Raw genomic sequence first — 9,957 nt, 5'->3', positions numbered from 1 at the left:
GCGCGCCGCCCCGGCCGGCTCGCCGCCGCGCTCGAAGCGTTATGCAAGGCTCCCCAAGCACGGCGCGGCGCAAGCCTCATCGCTTCCTCCGCCGGCACGCGGTTGGGCTCTGTCACATATTTGTCTTATTTTGTTCTTTCTTTGTCCTTTTTTTAGTCTCCTTCTACTTTTCCCCCCTTGGAAGTATGCTGGTTTCCATGGGAACGGTGATGGTACGGGTACGGCCGGAGCTTCGGTGACGTCCGCACGGCGGGTATAAAAGCGGATTTATGTAACGGCTTGAGAAGCGACGGAGGCTCGGGAGGCGGCGGCAGCGCGCGGCCGCCCGGGGCTCGTGCGCCCGGCCCCGGGCGAGAGCGGGCAGCGGGAGCCGCCGCCGCCGCCGCCCCGGAGGCTTCCGAGCCCGGGCAAGGCAGGCGCTCTGCAAGCGCGCGGAGCGGGGGCGGCCCCCCCCCTCCTCCTCCTCCTCCTCCTCCTCCTCCTTCCTCGCTCCCTGGGGGAAGGAGCCCAAACCACACGATGCACCAACTCGGAAAAATCCCTCCCGCACGGCCAGAGCCCCCCAAATCCGCGCAGGGGGAAGCCCCCCCCCGCTGGAAGCGCCTCCCGGGAGCGGGGCGAGCGCCGCTTTCGGCCCCCGGCGCCCTCGGCCCGCGGGCCCCCCCAGCCCCGCGGCGGCGGGCTCTAGTCCCACGCCTGCCCGGCGGCTCTCGAGCCCCGCCGGCACCGAATCCCACGCCGCTAAGGCTGCGCGAGGCGGGCGCGTGAAAGATTCGGCCGGGGCAGGAGACGTTACGGCTCTGCCGGGTCGACCGCGGCCGCTGGTTAATTCRGCAGCTCCCTGGTCGCCCCAACAGGCGGGCGGCAGGAAGCCAGGAAGAGCCAGCACGGGAGCGCGGAGCCCGGCCGGGGCGGAGGAAGCGCGGGCAGGAGCTGCGCTCGCGGCCGCCCGCGCCGCCCGCCGCCGCGGGGGAGGCGGCTCGGCCGGGAGAGGCGATTCCCGCCCGGAGCGGGGCCGGAGAAACGCGGCGCAGAGCAAAGCGGAGCCGCTGGAGAAGGAGCCGGCGCTCAGCGAAACCGGGCGAATCAGCTCCGTTTCCATCAGAGACKCGCGACCGGCTTCCACCCCGCGGCTCCGTTCCCGAGACGTCGGCTCTCCGGGCCGAGGATGCTCCGGGGGGAACCGGGGCGAGGGGGAGGTCGAGGCGCCGAGCCGAGGGACGTGCCGGCGCCGAGCCCGCCGCCGCGGGCCGGCCCGGCCTGCAGAAACGCGAGCGAGTTCGGGGGCATTCCCGACCGGTTCTGCTCCTTCCCAGCTCTTCCCCGCGCTTGCCTCCCCCCCGCGCCGCCCGGCCGGGGAAACGCGCCCCCAGCCCCGAGGAAAGCGTTGGGAAGGAAAGCTGGGAAGGGCGCAGCCCTGCAGCCGGCGAGCGAGGGACGGGGCGGCTCGGGGGGCTGCTCGCGAGGAGGCGGTGGCGGGCGGCTGCGGCGCGAGCCCCTGTCCCAGCCGCTCGGAGCTGGGCGCGGGACGCTCCGAAGGAGCCCCGCTCCCCGGGCACCCCCGTCCGACCCGCCCTGCGCTTTCCCACCTTGCTGTTTTTTAACCGCGGAAGGGCACCGGCTCGAGCCCCCAAGGAACCCCGGCCAAGCCGCGCAAAAAGGCTCGGCCAAATCCACGCGCAAATCCGGCGTCGCTTTAACCTCGCGGACCAAGCCGGGGCGGAGGGGGGGTGGGTAGGAGGCCGAAACGCCGCTGCCGAGGGGCCCGCGGGGCCGGGAACGGCCGAAACAAAAAACGATATCCGAGGCGATGCTCTCCTTCGGGAAAAACGCTTCTGCAAGCATCAGTGGGAGCAGTTGGAAACACCAGGGGATCCAGCCCTTCCCACTTAATGATTTGCATTTAATTAACGCTCGGTGTAACTTTCCATGCAAAGGTCTGCAGAAGAAATACAGCTTTGGGTCAACTCAAACTACCCACGAATTTTTGGCTATATTTTCTGACCTGGCTTCGACTGGGGGGGGACGGGGGGAGGGTTTATAAAGCCTGAAGATGATGACGGTTTTCCAAGTGGACTGCTTCAACGTTTCGCTTAGTAATAGAGCCAACTTCTCCTTTCTGAAAAAAAAMCGCCAGAGCCCCCGAACATAAAATAAACATGCAATGCATAAAATGCGACATTTCATTACAGGGTAAGCACTTAATTYGACTGAAGCTATCTCACACGCTTCAGATTTTAAAGCGTAAAAAGACTAAAAAAAAAGTGAGTGTGTTTCACTGTAAGCACTGGAGAACTTTCAGAAACAGGAAGAGCGTTAAAGCGCTCGTTCTGCACGCGGGGAGCCGGAGGTGGAGGTCCCCTCGAGCACCGGGAGCGACCAGGACACGAGCAGAGCCGGCGGTCGCCCTCAAAACCGGGACCCAGCCRTCCCGGCTGCTGCTTCCCGAGCCGCCGCTCCCGGCGCGGATCTCCCGGATAAGGGGTTCGCAGCGCGCGCCGCTCTCCCCACTCGAAACAACTTGCGCCCAAGCAGATCCGCACCAGATTTCCAGCTCCCAGGCCACTAGTTAAAATATCTGCTCTCCACTTTTRTTTTCCACAGACCTGTTTACTTAAAAACACTTCCTTCCCTCCGCTAAGCCTCCGGCTGCTTCCCGCTGCGGGCTCCCCCCCGGACTGTGACGCCACCGAGCCGGGTACGTCGCGGGCTGCGGAGCCTCTGCCAAGAGGATCGGAGCGAGCGGCAGCGGCACCGAACGCCCACCAGGCCCGGACGGACGGACCCGTCCGTCCGTCCGTCCATCCTGCCGGAGGCTGCGACCTGCCCCCCCCCCCGGCGCCGGGGGCTGCAGGAGCGGCTCGGCGGGGCGCAGTGGCTCCCGTGGACCCCCCGCGGCGGCGGGGTGCAGCGGGGGCTCTGTTCCRCAGCCCTTCCAAATCTCCACGGGTTCCCTGGCAAGTGAGGTCGGCTCGAGCGAATTTGGGTGGAAATTACAGCTTTCGGGGTCTGCCTCRTGCAGAGACCTCTGCGGACCGGATAAGCTGACGCGCCGGCAGCCTGCAGCTCTTCCCGACCTCCTCCGCGCCGGGACCGGCACGCGCCGGGCTCCGCGGTCCGGCACGAGCCCCCGCGTCACCCAGCGCCCCAGCCCGTCCCTTCCTGAAACGTTTGCTAGACCAAAGCCGCGTTTTCGGGCGGCTGCGCCCGCAGCGGGCGGAAGGGCCTTCGCCGGCCCGCGCGGCTTCGACCCCGGCGCGTGACCACGAGCCCGCCGGCAAACCGCGCTGCCTCCCCCCGCGGCGCCCGCGCGCGGAAAACCCTCCGACCCAGGCTATTTGGCTACCGCATTAAGAGGCTTAAACCAACTAATTTGTAATGCTTCTGATCTCCCCGAAAGCTTCRTGAAAAATGCACCATAGCCCCCAGGTTTCTTAATTTTGCAGCAGCGGCGAGGCGGCAGCGGGAGATGCTGCGTGCCAGCTCTGGGCTGCGAGCGCCGGGAGCGACGGACCCGCGAGCCCTAACGAGCCCTAATGAGGCCACGCCACCTAATAACGGCTCGCATCCCGCGCCCCGGCCCCCACGGGGGCCTGGACGACGACTGGCAGAAACGAAGGGAGAGGCGGGAATGCAAAACCCCTTCGCAGGGAGGCGCCTCCCTCCTCTACCTCGACGCCAGGAGAGGAAGGAGAAACCCGAGCCCCGCAAGGCCCTGCAAAGGGCAGCGCCGCACCGTGAGTCTCCCCGCGCCGCGCTCCAGCAGGAGGCTGTAATGGGAGCAAAGCGTGCTTTAAAAATTAATGTGGAACAAAAGAATTTCCACAAAATAAAAATTGCAGTTTCTTTCCCATTAATAACAAAGCACAAGCCTCGCTAAAAAGGCTGCAGGYTCCAGCGCTTGCCCTTCGCTGTCCCGTCTGCCTGTGCACCGCAACCCCAGCCTTCCCTCCTGCTCCCCACGCGCTTCGCACTTCGCCGCCGTCTGTGGCTAAAGCTCTTAGCAATGGCCGAGAAAGCTCAAACTTCCCTTTYCTAGTCCATCGCTGGTAACTCTCTCCAATCCCGTGTGATTTAATCATCCGCCCTCTAATGCAAAATGTATGTTCTAATTCTAACTAATAAAGTGAAAAGCAAGAAGGAAGCAGAAAATAAAGCCATCAGGCACGGGACTGATCTGTGTTTGTCGTCTTCCTAATTCCATTATTGCTTTGAAACGAGGTCTAGATATTACTGCTCCGTCATTAACAGCTGCTCCGGTTTCCCTCYGAACCCCGGAGACCGGGTCCTAATGAAGCCGGCAGCCAGAAGAATGTTTTTTAACCACAACAACAGCAACTCAGACAGAAACTAGGATTAGAGCATCTCACAGTGCTAATATTTATCTTTGCGCAAAGCCTGCACGGAGACGAAACGCTTGGGCCGAGGCGAGGCGGCGRGGACGTATGTGCGTGCACGGAGCCGCTCTAAAGCACTCACCATCCATTTACACCTCATAAAATTCTCATTGCTTTCGCCTGTAACAAGTGCAATGACCGCACCAACCCTTATTAAAAATACTGCGATATTCTGCAGTAACAGGCTCAAGCGCCCGAGCGCAGTGCAGCGCGGGCACGGTCCCGGCCCAGCTCCCCGCCGCCGCCGGCTGCAAATATTGACCCGGCGCGCCGCTCGCCTCCCCGGGGCTCTGCAAGCGTCAGGCGCCGCGCGGCTCCAGCGGGGACCGGCCCGAGCCCGTGCTCGTCCCTCGCCGCCGCCGCCGCTGCATGCCGCTTGCGATGCCGGAGCTCTTCGTTGCAGCCCGGGGCAACTTCCAGCTCGCAGCGTGGCGCGGGCGGAAAATCAGAGGTGCGGACCCGAGGCGAACGCGGCTGGCGAGCATCTTCCGGGCTCGAACGCGCTCAGCCCTGCTACCCCCATTCGGAGGTGGGGAAAGGGCCGATATTTTGCAGGAAGCAAAGCCAGGCACAAAGAACCAAAGTCAGGGCGCCGGGCGAGCGGCAGCAGAGTCGTGCCTGCAGAGGCTGAGGGGAAGGGAAGACGGGGAAAGCCCCGCGGCCGGAGCCGGCTCGGGCGCAGCGCCCAGGCCCCGGAGCTCGCGCTCGCCCCGATTCCCGTCCGTCGCGGCCGGACGGTTCGGACCGTAACTTGCTCCGGCCTGGGACGGAGGAGCACGGAGCACCTCTGCTCCGTACCAGGCCCCTGGGGCGCAGGGACGGACCGGGGCAAAACAGGACTGCTCCTGAGCACGGACTTTTCCTTCCCTTTTTTTTTTTTTTTTTTCCTTTTCTTTAAGTTCAAAGGAATTCAGATAAACTCCCTCCCATTAGCTTCGTCTTCCAGTACCTCTGTTCTTCGGTCTTTTCGAGACTCGCAGAGGCAGTGCCAAATCGAGGCAAGGGAGCCAGTCCCCTCTCGGGAGCCAGCCCACCTCTGCGAGCCTGCGGAGCCAGGCTTATTCCGGGTTCTACCCCAGAGACTTGACCAGGAGCCTATTAAAATCGGGCCATTTATTTAGGTGCTTAGATATGGATTTCAAATGGCTAAAATTAGCCATGAAAGTTGCACTTTTATGGCTTTCTCGTCCCATGCCTCAGTTTCTAAAACCAGTGAAGGGAAGAACAATTATTTCTCTCCAACCCTTTCAAAAGCACTTTGAGATCTTCAGATGACAGCACGATTTGGTACAGACGTATTCATTATTCTTCCTCTCCATACAGCAGTGTTAAATATTTCTCCATATAAAGTCATTTTCTAAATTAGGTAAAGACGGTGAGTTTTGCACTGAGCACATGTGGATATTTTTATAAAATGTTTAAAACTCCTCGTCTGACTTTTCCTTCCCTTGAAGGACACTGTACTGAATTAAACCCTCCCGTGACCCCGTTTCATTTCGTTTTGCCCCGGAGTTCTTCCGAGGAAGACTCGGCCAAAAAGTAACACCAGGAGCTCGTTTCACTGGGGATCGGGTTCGCACGGAAGTTGGACTCGCTGGAAGCGGAACGGGGTGGGATGCGCTGGGGGAGGCCCCGGAGGGTTTAGGCACCGTTCGGCTACCCAGGCAGGCGGCGTCCGCACAAATCCCCGCAGGAACCGGTGTCRCAGATGGATTCTCCAAATCCGCTCTCCGATTTCCGACCCGTCTCGAATTTGCCAGGCTAGAAACGCTGCCAAAGTCACCGCGCCACCACCGGCTCCTCTCCCGCCTCCCCGGAGAGCACACCGAGCTGCGCCCAGGGAGGAGGCAGCGGCCGCGCGGCCGGGTTAAACGCTACGGATAGCCCAAATAAGCGGGATCATGGCACAGGGCCCTGGGAGAAAGGGCTCCCTCCTCCTCCTCCTCCTCCTCCTCCTCCTCCTCCTCCTCCTGCTCTCCCCGCGCTGCCCAGACACCAAGGGCCCCGTGCGGGAACCAGCTCAGTCCTCGGGAATGGGCCAAAGCAGCCAGGAGGAAAGAAAAAGGGGGAGTCCCTGCCGGACGCGCAGGCAGGGGGGCCCGAGGCGGCAGGACGAAGGCGGCGGTGTTCGTACCGAGGGCCGGGGGGCCGGGGGGCCGGGGGGCTCCCCTCCCGCGCCCCTTCCTAGCCTCGGGAGCGACTCCCCGCACGCCAACTGCTGCGATTCGCAACGTCCCCGCCGCGCTGCGAGCGTCTGCCGGAACGACGCTCGCCTCTAAAGCCAGCCCTTATGGGGCCCCGCTCCACCTGGGGCGAACTTCACTGCTCGACCTTCCCGAGACACCATCGGGAACCTTGGAGGGGATCCAGAGAGAGGCCTGACCCGCGGGGAAAGGCCGAGTGCACTAAACACGTACCGCGGGGCCCCGGGGCCATTCGCGGGGCCGGGAGGCACCAGGATCCTCCGCGGCGGGAGGAAAAGGGCCCGCCGGGMACGCACCCACGAGTAGGGTTTGGATAAGGGCAGGGCGGTGGCAGGACGTTTCCCAGGAAAGCCCGGCTTGTCCCTGCGTTTGCAYCCCAAAACTGCCCCAGTGGGGACGGTACCCGGAGCCTCCCCGCCCCGCGGCCCGCGCAGGGACCCGCCGCGGCGCGGCTCGGCGCCCGGGAGCCCCGGCGGCTCCCGGCCGGGCTGCCCCAGGCCGTGCTTCGACGCGGCTCATCGCACCCGCACCGGGATCCCGCCACCCCGATTCACCGCAGGGCGCCGGGGGCCGGCGCAGGCGAAGAGCGGGTGGGCGGCAGCACGGGCTGCAGCGGGGTCCCGCCGCCGGCAAGGTCGCCGCACCGTCCCGTGCGACTGTTGCCTCCATCAGCGCGGAAGAGACTAAAACCTCCCGGCTTCGCAGACGGGAGCCGCAGGAAGAGCCTCGAGCGGGTCTTTTACTGCAGATGCTCCAAGGCGAGAGCCGGGGCTCGGCCGCCGGCGGCAGCACGGACGCACCGGCGCCTGCCCCCGGGAACCGCCTGCGGAGACGGCGGGCAGCGGCAGCGCCGGGGGAGGACGGAGCGGAGCGGCGCGGCGCGGCGCGGGGAGAAGGGCTCCCGGCCAGCAAACACGCCTCTGCGGAGCCGCCGGCGGGGAAGGAGCGACACCCTCGCCCTCCGCGCCCTGCCTCGCAGCGCGACGCTTCCGCCCGTAAAAACCGCGTTTCAGCGACAGCGGCAAAATCCCGTTCGCCCCCAGCCCGTGCCCGCTGCATCGCGGGGCTGCGAGGCGTCTTCGGAAGCCGTCAGCCCCGAGCACCCCCGGCTCCGGTTAACCGTCTCCAAAGGACAAGCGGAAACAGACTGGAGGAAAGGGGAAGCGAGGATATTAAGGGGAACCTTAATATTTAACGCGCCTGCCCTGGTTTCGCTCYGCAAATAAATCGGCAAATAAGTCAGGCATCTCTCCGCCAGGCCCGCGCGCAGGGCTTGCGCCGGCCACTGCACCGCTTCTCGGAGCGAGATTTTGTCAGGCCGGCCCACGCCGGCCCCGCTTTCTCCCTTTGCTCCCCCCGTGGGATCCTCTTTGCTGCAGGAACGGCAGCRGCTAGAAAACCGGGAAATATCCGCAGAAAACAAGTTTGGAATTAAAAACTGCAGCTGCTCACGGCGGAAACCTGGTTCTCAGAGCTACGTGCCGCCCTCCGGGGCTCAGGGACCGCCGAGCGAGCTGCGCGCCCGAACCAAGGGGGCCGCGGCYGAGCTGGCCGAACAGCACGTGCAAACAGAGCGTTTGCAAACAAACAGAGCGAGGCAGACGTCGCCGGCGGAAACGATCCGGGGAAGGAAGTCTCTTCGGGCTGAGAAGGYTGCGATCCGCTCGTGGGCAGTCCGAGGAAAGAATGCAGTGACGTTCGTCAAGCTAATAAATTAACGAGGCARATTATTCACGACGAATTATTCGCCCGGCTCCGCATCCAGGAGAGAAATTGAGAAAGCAGCAAAGCACACCAAGAGCTCCTGCGGGAGCCAGGCCGGGGCCGGCGAGCCGCGGGCGGCCCGGAGACCGACGGAGCGTTTGATTCAGACGGGTCCRGGAAGAGCTCAGCTCGCCCCGGTAATTCGGGTTTGGTCGCTGCTAATCCCGGAGCTGGAGCCCACCGTCTCACGCTCGTTTTCACGCCGTGCCGGCGGCAGGAGAGGGCACGTCCGCGCCGCTCGCGGCCGCCTGCCTGCCCCGGCGCTTTGCCCACGCGAACGCCGGCCCGCGGGAGAAGGCTCTGCTCCGAGCGCCGCGCAGGCCCTTTGCCTTCGCCTCTTTGCTCCGCTTGCCCGGGTGCGAGCCGGCTCCCCCGGGACAGACAGACGGATGGACAGACAGCCTCCTCCGAGGTCCGTTCTCAGGGCTGTAAAAGCCAGCGGCCCGCCGCAACCGAGCCCCCTCCTTCCACGGGAACCCGGCTCCGGGGGCAGCGAGGGCGGCGGCAGCTCCCCGACCCGGGAGGCACCCGCCGCCCCCGGCCTCCCRCCGCGCCAGCGGCCGACGGGAGGAGGAAGGAAGAAGAGCTCCACGTTTTCGCATGTTCCCACAAACTCCACCCGGGTTTACGAGGCCCCGGGGAGCGGAGCGGCCRCCCGGGCAAACAGCAGGTTTGGAGGAACAGCGACTGCCAAGATACAGCATTTACATACACACATGTATTTAACTTAAGAAATAAAATATAAAAATCGTCTGTGCAGGCAACAGGAAGGTCGTGACCGGCAGGAAGCAAGCCAGGCAGTTACGGATACTCGTTTCCAGCGGAGCACGGGGCCGCCGCGCTCCCACCGGCAGCGCCGCGCTCGCTCCCCCGGCCCGGCTGCGACGCGGGGCCGTGGGAAGGTGGGAACTAGGCAGYGAAAGGTATCAAACACGGGATGAAACCGGTCCATAAATAATCCCCAGAGCACGCTCGGGTTTGGCGGCATCGCTCCCGCCCCACRCACCCCGTCCGCCTCCTTCGGCGGGTTTGGGAGCGTCCTGGATTTCTAACCTGGAAACGCGACGAGACGGCGTGAAGAGAAGCAACCCGGTCCCCTCGCGCTGCYGGGCGGCGGGGTGAAGAGCTGCTCGCCGCCGGCGAGCGCTTCGTCCCCGGCTGCAGGCAACGAGAGCCGGGGTTGATTCCCGCCGCCGCTTTTCCCGCACGCCTGTAACCCGCCAGGCGCATCACCCGCCTCGCCGCGGGGCTGAGCCCCGAGCGGAAGCACGCCGCTGCCGCGGGCCCCCCGCCGCCGCTCCTGCTCGCCTCGCTCCCTCCCAGCGGCATCCCGAGCCGAAGCCCCGGGAGGAAACGGCCGCGATTTCACATTTAATTAAGCCTCGCCGAGTTTGCGGCGGCTGTCCCGGGCGCGGCGGCGAGGACAGCACCGCGCGGCCGCGCAGGAGCGGCGGGAATCGCGCCCGCACGCCGGGACGCCCGCTCCCGGGAAAAGGCCCGCGCCGCCGCCGCCGCGCTCGCGCCCCGCGGGTCAGCGCCCGGGCTTCAGGAGAAGGAGCACGGGAGCTCCGGGCCGAGCGGGGAAACCTGCT

Source organism: Rhea americana, unplaced genomic scaffold (assembly GCF_003343005.1).
Source record: "Rhea americana isolate MKP2758 unplaced genomic scaffold, rheAme1 scaffold_21, whole genome shotgun sequence".
NCBI classification, from domain to species: domain Eukaryota; kingdom Metazoa; phylum Chordata; class Aves; order Rheiformes; family Rheidae; genus Rhea; species Rhea americana.
The sequence above is the reverse complement of the archived record's forward strand: the minus strand, read 5'-3'. Positions refer to the sequence as shown.